Raw genomic sequence first — 8,240 nt, 5'->3', positions numbered from 1 at the left:
TGATAGTGGACAAATGCAAAACTGAGGTGAAATCTCGAATGTCGAGTCGCAAACAATTTGAAAACAATACGCCAGTTTTCTTTAAGGTCACCAGCTTTTGATGGGGTCGCAGTTTGGAAGCATCTTACAGCCGAATAAGCAACACCACAGGAAAGACTGTACGAGAGGTCACGCTTTAGGATTTTATCACTTGGCAGAGACCACCTATCGTAACGCATAATATAGCATACAGAATGTACCACTAAAATGCACTGCTCCGTAGGTTTTCATTTGAATGTCACACGCAAAAGTTAGAAGCACGTCGTTCAGCATAATAAACAGAAACACTGTAAATTGACGCTCTGTAGCCTTGAAATGTTCACCGCATTATCGGAAAGTTCAATCACAGACTCAAAATATAGGACCAATCCGTGAAACAAATTACGCGGTAAAGTGCTCCAAACAGGAAGGCACGAAAGTTGGATTGAACTGAGCTGATGGACAATCACAGAACTGAAAACATGTTAACAGCACAACTGTATATAACTGCTCAATATAGCTATCATTTGAATAGTCACACGTTGGAAGTTTCATACGCAAACTACAAACTAAAGAACTACTGTTGACCGTATTACAAACCGTGAGGTACTCCAAGGAATCGTGACCCTTTTTCAGACCCAAATGCGTCGTTTTCCACTGATATCCGCGTTTTCAGACCTGGCCTCGGTTGTTCAAAAATTGGATTACTTAATACAGCGATCATTTAATAAACCGCAATCCAGTGGATAAGATTGAAGTACATTTTATCCGCAGAATAATGTTATCCAGTCTTTAACTGACAACAACCGAGGCCTGAAGTGCGGTAAATCGCATGATGACATATTTTGATTACGTCTGTTCTCTATTTCGTTCAATGATGAAGCAGTCTATGTTCTACACCCAATTGCAGATCGGAAGGCAATATTTATGACCCAACTCCACACCAAACCAAACCGGTAAAAAGAAATGAATCTCTTCCTTTCTTCATGATGGAAAATAACTGAAAATGTGTGGTTGACTCAAATTTTTTATTGGCTAATTAACTCTGCTTTTCCGCATAGTGTTAAACACCACAAAAATATCTTTGTATTAGGAAGCAGTAAATTTCCTTCCTTCCTTAAGAACCCCAGTCTCAGACTATCCGGTGATGAGCAGAACTGATTCGCACTAACCAAAGGCGGTATCATCGTCTAACCCCATCTAACCCAGGACGATGGCTTTACGTGTGAAATTTACCTTTTATCCACTTGCAGTATTGGCCCAATACACAATTTTCCTTCAAATGTGCTTTTCTGAAGTTTCAAGCCCCAACTAAAATCATGAACCCTTTTCATTCCATGCTATGATGTTACTGTATTTTAAAGCCTCTTAGAATCATCGATGCTTAATTTTCACGGAAACTTCCTTGTCATTCCTAATTTTCTTTTTGGATTCCAATATCCTTTGCTAAGATTTGTCTTTCCTGTATGGTCATTATCCGAGCAAAAATACCTTTTGTATTAGGAAGTACCGTCCTTAAGAGCATGTTTGGTTCAGTTTTTGAATAAGAAGTCACTGTTCATTTATAGCAATTGACCTCTGAAAAAATCTCCCTAAGTACCTGAAATCTTTAAATACGTTTTCTTCACAAAGCATCTAAAAGCGCACCTTCTCACTCAACAGCAGTTATAATTAGCGCATGTCTTGTTTTATATTCTACGTCTTAAATCAAGTAGTTAAACTCTATTATATTCTTTTCACCCGTATTAAAAGCCGAAACTAAAAGGCTGGGGGCTAACTAGAAAACTTTCCAGTTAAATTAGCCCTCATGCAGGCTCCAATAATACATTATTACAATTAAACTGTAAATTTATTTCTTTTATTTAAACAGTACTATTTGTAAAATTGTCATTATCTTCAGAGAGCAAAGAAATGATGATGATATTCCACCCGGAGCCTCGTTATACCCCTTCGACTGTATAATGATTAGATAGTTCACAAAGCTATGTTTAACCTCCCAAATAAAACACTGCACTGAGGTACACCTTCAAACGACAATGTCAGGAGGATGTTCCAGGCCAATGCCTTGTTATAAGTTCAAGGCCAGTCTCATATGGGACTCAGGCGGTAAAGTAACTTGGAGTATAATCACTCCACAGCCCACATGAAAACACGCAAGTCCATCGCTGGCAGTTTTTGTTGGGCTTCAGCTGACGGCTTAGTCAGTGCTATCTGACTTAGTTACATTACAACTTTAAAAGATCTGTTTTAGGAGTTGCTGCGCTACAATATTAGGGAGTTTAAGAAGCTACTACGGCGACAGCAACGAGAACGTCACAAAGCAATTATGAATAGGATATACTGAGAAAACAAATGCCCCGCACGTGCGTTATAAATTTTGGTACATTTCTCCACCTTGCTCGGCCAAACCACAACGTGAAATGACCAAATTCAAGGTTTTGTGGAGAACGTGAGCACATGACGGTAAAATTTTCAATCTCTGTCTCAACTTGAACGCCGTTTCCACCTGTTCTGTTACTGGATAGTTCGACCACATTGTATAAGTTGAACGAATTGTAATAATCCCGAAGTAGTACAAGTAACGCGAACTTCTATTTTCGAGCGACGTTTTCGTTGGCGTTGCCATTGTGGTTTCTTTAAGTCCTAAAATTTTTTACATTCGACCGGTGTTGTTGCAAGCACCCCCTTGTAGCACGATGGGGATACGAGTTGGCTTGAACATCCAAGGGTTAACCCTCCGCTAAGCCCCAGTAGTGACTAACCTCTTTCTCCCTACAATATCACCACATGATCAAGAATGTAGGCAATGGCATTGAAAGAAATGGTCGCCATAGATAAAAGGCTCTTAATATTCAAATGAATTCCCCAAACTAATATATCATATGAAACGATGTACTGAGAAAACTGTGAGTAGAGTATCATACTTTGGTACTTGGAGTTTAAAGGAGTCGGTGTTGTCGCTATAAGAAAAGCGTTCGTTAACACCTGTATCTGTAAAGCTAATAAGCACTTTCAAGGTCTCCATTTCCGAACGTTTTCAACACATCCGCACTTCAGTGATAAGGATCAGCGATTTTAATCGTTTCAGCGATAACGGAACACAAGAAGACGGAAGACGGAAGATTTAAACACATCTTAAAATACCATTCGGCTTTTAGGTCAGTGAAAAAAATAGATTCTTTCATTGGCGGAATAAAAGTCGTAAAATATCCATGTAGACTTCCGTAACAAAGATCAGCTAGCTAGTGTCTGATAGCTTCAGTTCCGCCGGGGACGAAAACACAGCCGGGTGGGTGAATGGGTCATTAATCCCTGTAATTTTTGCGGTGATTTAACCCACTTAGCATATCATACGCAAAATACTGTACCGGCAATTTTTTTTCTGCGATTTGACAAGGATTTTGAGTTCACTTGTGATTGTGTTGCGATAAGGACCCGATAAGAGTAGAGCGTATGCTATGTCAGTCTGAAAGGTGTCTTCAGGATGCCCGAGGGAATTTGCATGTCTGGTCATAGCAACCGGGTGGGGGGATACTCTCCAAGTAGTAGGTATGTAGGTACAGTCGAACCTCTTTATTACGGACACCAAGGAGACAGGAATAAGTGTCCGTATTATAGAGGTGTCCGTTTTAGGGAAGTAGGCTATATTATGGATTTCGGTCACTCAGGGACCAAGTGAACTGTCCGTAATAGACTAGGTGTCCGTATTATAGAGGTGTCCGTTTTAGGGAAGTAGCATTTATATGGATTTTGGTCACTCCGGCGCCAAGTGAACCGTCCGTAACAGAGAGGTGTCCGTATGATAGAGGTGTCCGTAAGGAGGTTCCACTGTATGTGCAGCGCCAAAGGGAATGGTGTTTTTAGCGGTTTTCGTCCAAAACAGGGTATAGATTTTAACCGTTTGGTCTGAAAGTCTGAAAACGCGTTTGGATTTTACAGAGACGGGTATGGAATCTAGAACATGGGTATGAATTATAGAGGTCAGATCTGAAAAAAGGGTACCGGAAAATTGAAGTAACTCAGTGCAAGACTGATCTGACTGCGTAGAAACCTTAACACGACAGCGACATGATAGAGACCAAACCGAGAATCAACAGAATGCGACAACCGTGGGCAGCTGTTTCGAGCTGGTTGGCTCTCACGGTGTAGTAGCAAAAAATACTGACTGATCAGCCTTGCAGTATTAATGTTTATTTTTGGCTGATTAGATCTTTTACCCTACGCGCGGTCTACATAACTGCATGAATAGCCCATGAGTCACTGTGAAATCGCAGCTAAAGTCACCAATATTTCCAATCAGCTTAAAAATGCCCACTAACAATAAAACACCTCGAATATCCGTCTTTCGGAGATAAGATTTTTTATCGTTTCAATCCGACGGAAGAGGCTAGGTACCGTGGCCGACAGTGGCCATCGAAAGTAAAAACTCAAAATCAAAAGTCGATTTTCAAAGTGAAAAGTCAAAATCAAATTTCAAAAGTCGATTTACGAAATAAAAAGTCGAATTAAAAGGTCGATTTTCAAATTGGAAAGCCAACATCCAAATTCGATTTGCAAAGCGAAAGTCAAAGTCAAAAATCGATTTATGGAGTTTAAAGTCAAAACTGAAAATCGATTTTCCAAAATCGAAAACTAACTATTACAACAGAAAATCGCTTTTTGAAAAACGCAATTCTCACTTCTCACTTTCCACTTTGACCACCCCTCCACCCCCCTCCCCTATCAAAGCGGAAGACTTGGTAGCCTCGCCCAGCACCTCAACTGCGCGCATTCATGAGTGTTCCCCTTTCCCGCTCTTCACGGCTCACACACTTTGGACAAAGCTGCAGCATTCATTTGTGCAAAAGGACATCAAACAGTTGTTTCAACTGAATGAGGTGAGACGTACCTTAATATTAAAAAGCTGAAGTAAATATTCAGTACTTTTGAAAACTCAAAGCTCGTGCACGTACCGGATGTTATTGAACCATCATTTTATTAAAAACTGCAGATGGACGATTGTAGCTTGTGGACTGAGTAAATGTTTCGGATAATTTAATGCATTTTCAGTTAAACGGCTCATTTTATATGTATTTCAATTGCTCTGTCTTATTTTTGAAGTTAATTGTGGTTCATGATCACGCCTAATATCTCCAGCGTGGCATCCCCTGACTGGCGTACACCGCGCGCTTTCTCACAGAAAAAAGAAATCACCACGGCCAAAGCTTTGCCTTCAGGCGTAGAATTTGAAGGACATTGGCTAGTTTTTTGAAATATACCCTGACACACAGGGAAGCATCGATGCTGGAGTAAGAAAATGTTAGTACCCCCCTTCCCTTCCCCCACCCCCCCCCCCCCCAACGAAAACAAAAATATATAAATAAAATATTTTAAGCGATTGAGTTATTTTTGTTTTCTTTACTGCTTTCTATTCTTTTGGTATTACATTAGTGGATAAAAAATCCGGAGTTGAGATTATCATATTTTTAATTTTACTTGATCCAACAGATAAGCGAAGATGCTTTTCTGAACATGGATATCAGAGACCTAGATAAATTACTCTGACAGAAAACGCCTGATGGGTAAGTTTTCAGAGTTTTGTTGCCGAATATGTGTCACTTTATCATTAATTCTCAAATAATGGTGCATAATGCGTACTTAGTGTGTCTCCATCAAAGAACTGAAACATGAAAAAAAAAAAACAGAAACATAAAGGTCACAGTTCGTGTCGACACGCTAAAAATATATTTATTGTTTGGTTTTTGCTGTATATTTATCTGTCGTCTTTCTTCTCTTTTTTTGTTATTTCGGTTAGTTGATATAGGTTATATTTCTAGATTTCAAACGTTCTTTGGGCATGCTTGGATGGTTCCCTATGTTAGTCTATGAATAATTTATAGTATATTGGTTGTTTACAAGTAATATTATGCATTTGTCCATAGATGCTCAAAGGGCATTGAATTGGAAGAGTTATGGGAATCCAGGAAGAGGTAATACGGAGCAAGTACAGAATGCAGGGCACTTATTTGCATGTCACTGAATAACAATAGTTCCCATTGTGATATGCCCCATTCTACACAAGCTTCTACCACATGCAAGTGAGGTGGACTGAAGGGCCTTGTATTCTGTAGTTTTACGGATAATGTCACTTGATAAGATAGACAAGAGGGGAGAGTGGGGTCCCCTTAATAATCAGCACTCTAAAACAAAATAGGATATAACTTTATTTATGCATGCATGCATGGTATTTTTTTCAGGTACATATGATAATAATAATTATTATTAACTATTATCATTTTTTTCTCTCAATTGAGTTCAATAACCACACATCAGTTCAGTGACAGTAGACCTTAATATTAGAAGAGGGGGTTTGGAGAGGGCTTTAGGGGGGTGAGGTCCACATCTAGAGCTTGCAGAAAAAACAGATAAAACTAAATAGTATCTATATATTACAAACATTGTCCACAAGCTTACATTCTTTGAATATCCATTACCCCCTGACCTAATGTTTTTCTCTATAACCATATCAATAGGGACTCCACAAGTTTTTTTAGGGACTAAATGTTTTAAGTAATTACTGGTTGATTAAACTATTTTCTTTTATTTTAGAGATTTAAAGAAAACTCAATAGGAAATTGACTGGCAAATACCCTTAGGATATGGCAAGGAAGAAGCAGATGACAAATTGAAGAAAGTGATTAAAGACTGAGAACAATAACATGTGATGGCAGTTCTGTTACATGATTTATTACAACTGTCATTTTCTAATAAATGCTTTCCTATTAAAATGTTGAAAATTCTTTACAAAGTGTGATTGTTCATGAATTCTTATTCAAAGTGCGACTGCCTATGCTGACAACTTCACTTGTTCTAAAATTTGATCGGCCAAGCGGTCAAGCTGACCAGCCATTAGTCGAAGCTGGGCAGCTACCCGCTTGGCCTCGATCACACTGTACGGAAGTGATGTTCTCACTTCAATTATTTCATATACATCTTGCACAGATAATTTAGCCAATCAGAGTGTTGTCGGCAAAGGCAGAATGAACAGAACATAGTCTGTATTACAGGCATCCCCTCCAATAACTATTATATTCTCCAGCAACCCCCAACCCACCCCCCCCCCCCCCCCCCGCAACCAATTTTTGCTGTTCCCTTATCCATTCTCTCTCAATTTACGCCTGCTTTGCAAGCTATAATAATTATTACTGTCAAGAGAACATGATACTGTACATGTCAGCGTGACAAGCAAGTTATATAATATACATTATTTGTAAGGGGGGGGGGGGGGGAAGCTTATTTAAGTTATTTACAATACATGTACAGAGACCAAAGATTATGCCACAAGATTTATGAAGTACACGGAGTTAAACAATGGACACTTTCGTATTAATAAGGAAAGAAAGGAAGTTTCTTAAGCTTATGAGTTGTAAAACCATTAATTAAAGCTCTCAAAGTCCTCAAACTACAAACCTCCAACGGATTCCAAGATCCCTTTGCAAATACTTCAAAATAATCTATGGTCTTTTATTGAGTTGTAGCAATTTATCTACGAGTGTTTCAACTAGAATTTGAGCAGAAAGTAAAGACGTATTTTGGTTTGTACTACGTCAGTCGTGAATTTAATTGCTCTTTTGCAATGCAAAGTAAGTTCTTACCGCGCACCATCTGTTCATTCGCCCCAGTCTTCGGCTCTGTTATGAAAAAAGTTTAGGGGAGGGGAGGGGTGGTCAAAGTGAAAACTCGAAAGTCGAAATTGAGAAGTGAGAAGTGCGATTCGAAAATCGATTTTTTTTTCGACTTTCCAGTTTAACAATCTACTTTTTAATTGGACTTTTTATTTCGTAAATCGACTTTTGATATTTGATTTTGACTTTAAAAATCGACTTTTGATTTTGAGTTTTTACTTTCGATGGCCACTGTCGGCCGCCGTAGGCTAGGAGCACACATGCCATCGTAAACGTGTCAGTTTACGATGAAACGTGGCTGTCTTGTGACCTTAGTTTGTCTATTGCTAATAAGGTGAGAAAAAGCACTGTAAATGGGATTAGTAACAAGCGACTGCAGTAAATTCCGAAAATACAGGATGTACAATGCATGGCCACCCAGATATGTATGATCATGAGGTCACAAACTCAAAGGAATGAAATAAATTCATGCTATGCATAGCTGTGTACCGTCCGCTTACCCGACGCGACGTGAAAACGCACAAGCTTTAAGATCAGTGAAGGTAACCGGTCAGTCGA

The 8,240-nt window shown here is 39.1% G+C and overlaps 1 long non-coding RNA gene across 2 annotated transcripts; it reads left to right on the top strand.

Annotated features, from left to right (window-relative positions):
- The first annotated feature begins 4,405 nt into the window (after window positions 1-4,405).
- Window positions 4,406-7,122, top strand: LOC146462143 (uncharacterized). 2 transcript variants are annotated; one of them, XR_014857223.1, is made up of 4 exons: window positions 4,406-4,895; window positions 5,506-5,579; window positions 5,940-5,987; window positions 6,607-7,122. It is a non-coding gene; the product is annotated as an uncharacterized LOC146462143 (long non-coding RNA). The 2 variants fall into 2 exon arrangements; XR_014857222.1 differs by lacking the exon at window positions 4,406-4,895 and having other exon boundaries at window positions 5,334-5,579.
- The last annotated feature ends 1,118 nt before the right edge of the window (window positions 7,123-8,240 follow it).

This window comes from Pavona decussata, unplaced genomic scaffold (assembly GCF_977016875.1).
Source record: "Pavona decussata unplaced genomic scaffold, jaPavDecu1.1 SCAFFOLD_191, whole genome shotgun sequence".
Classification (NCBI taxonomy): domain Eukaryota; kingdom Metazoa; phylum Cnidaria; class Anthozoa; order Scleractinia; family Agariciidae; genus Pavona; species Pavona decussata.
This window is presented reverse-complemented; position numbering and strand designations above follow the sequence as displayed.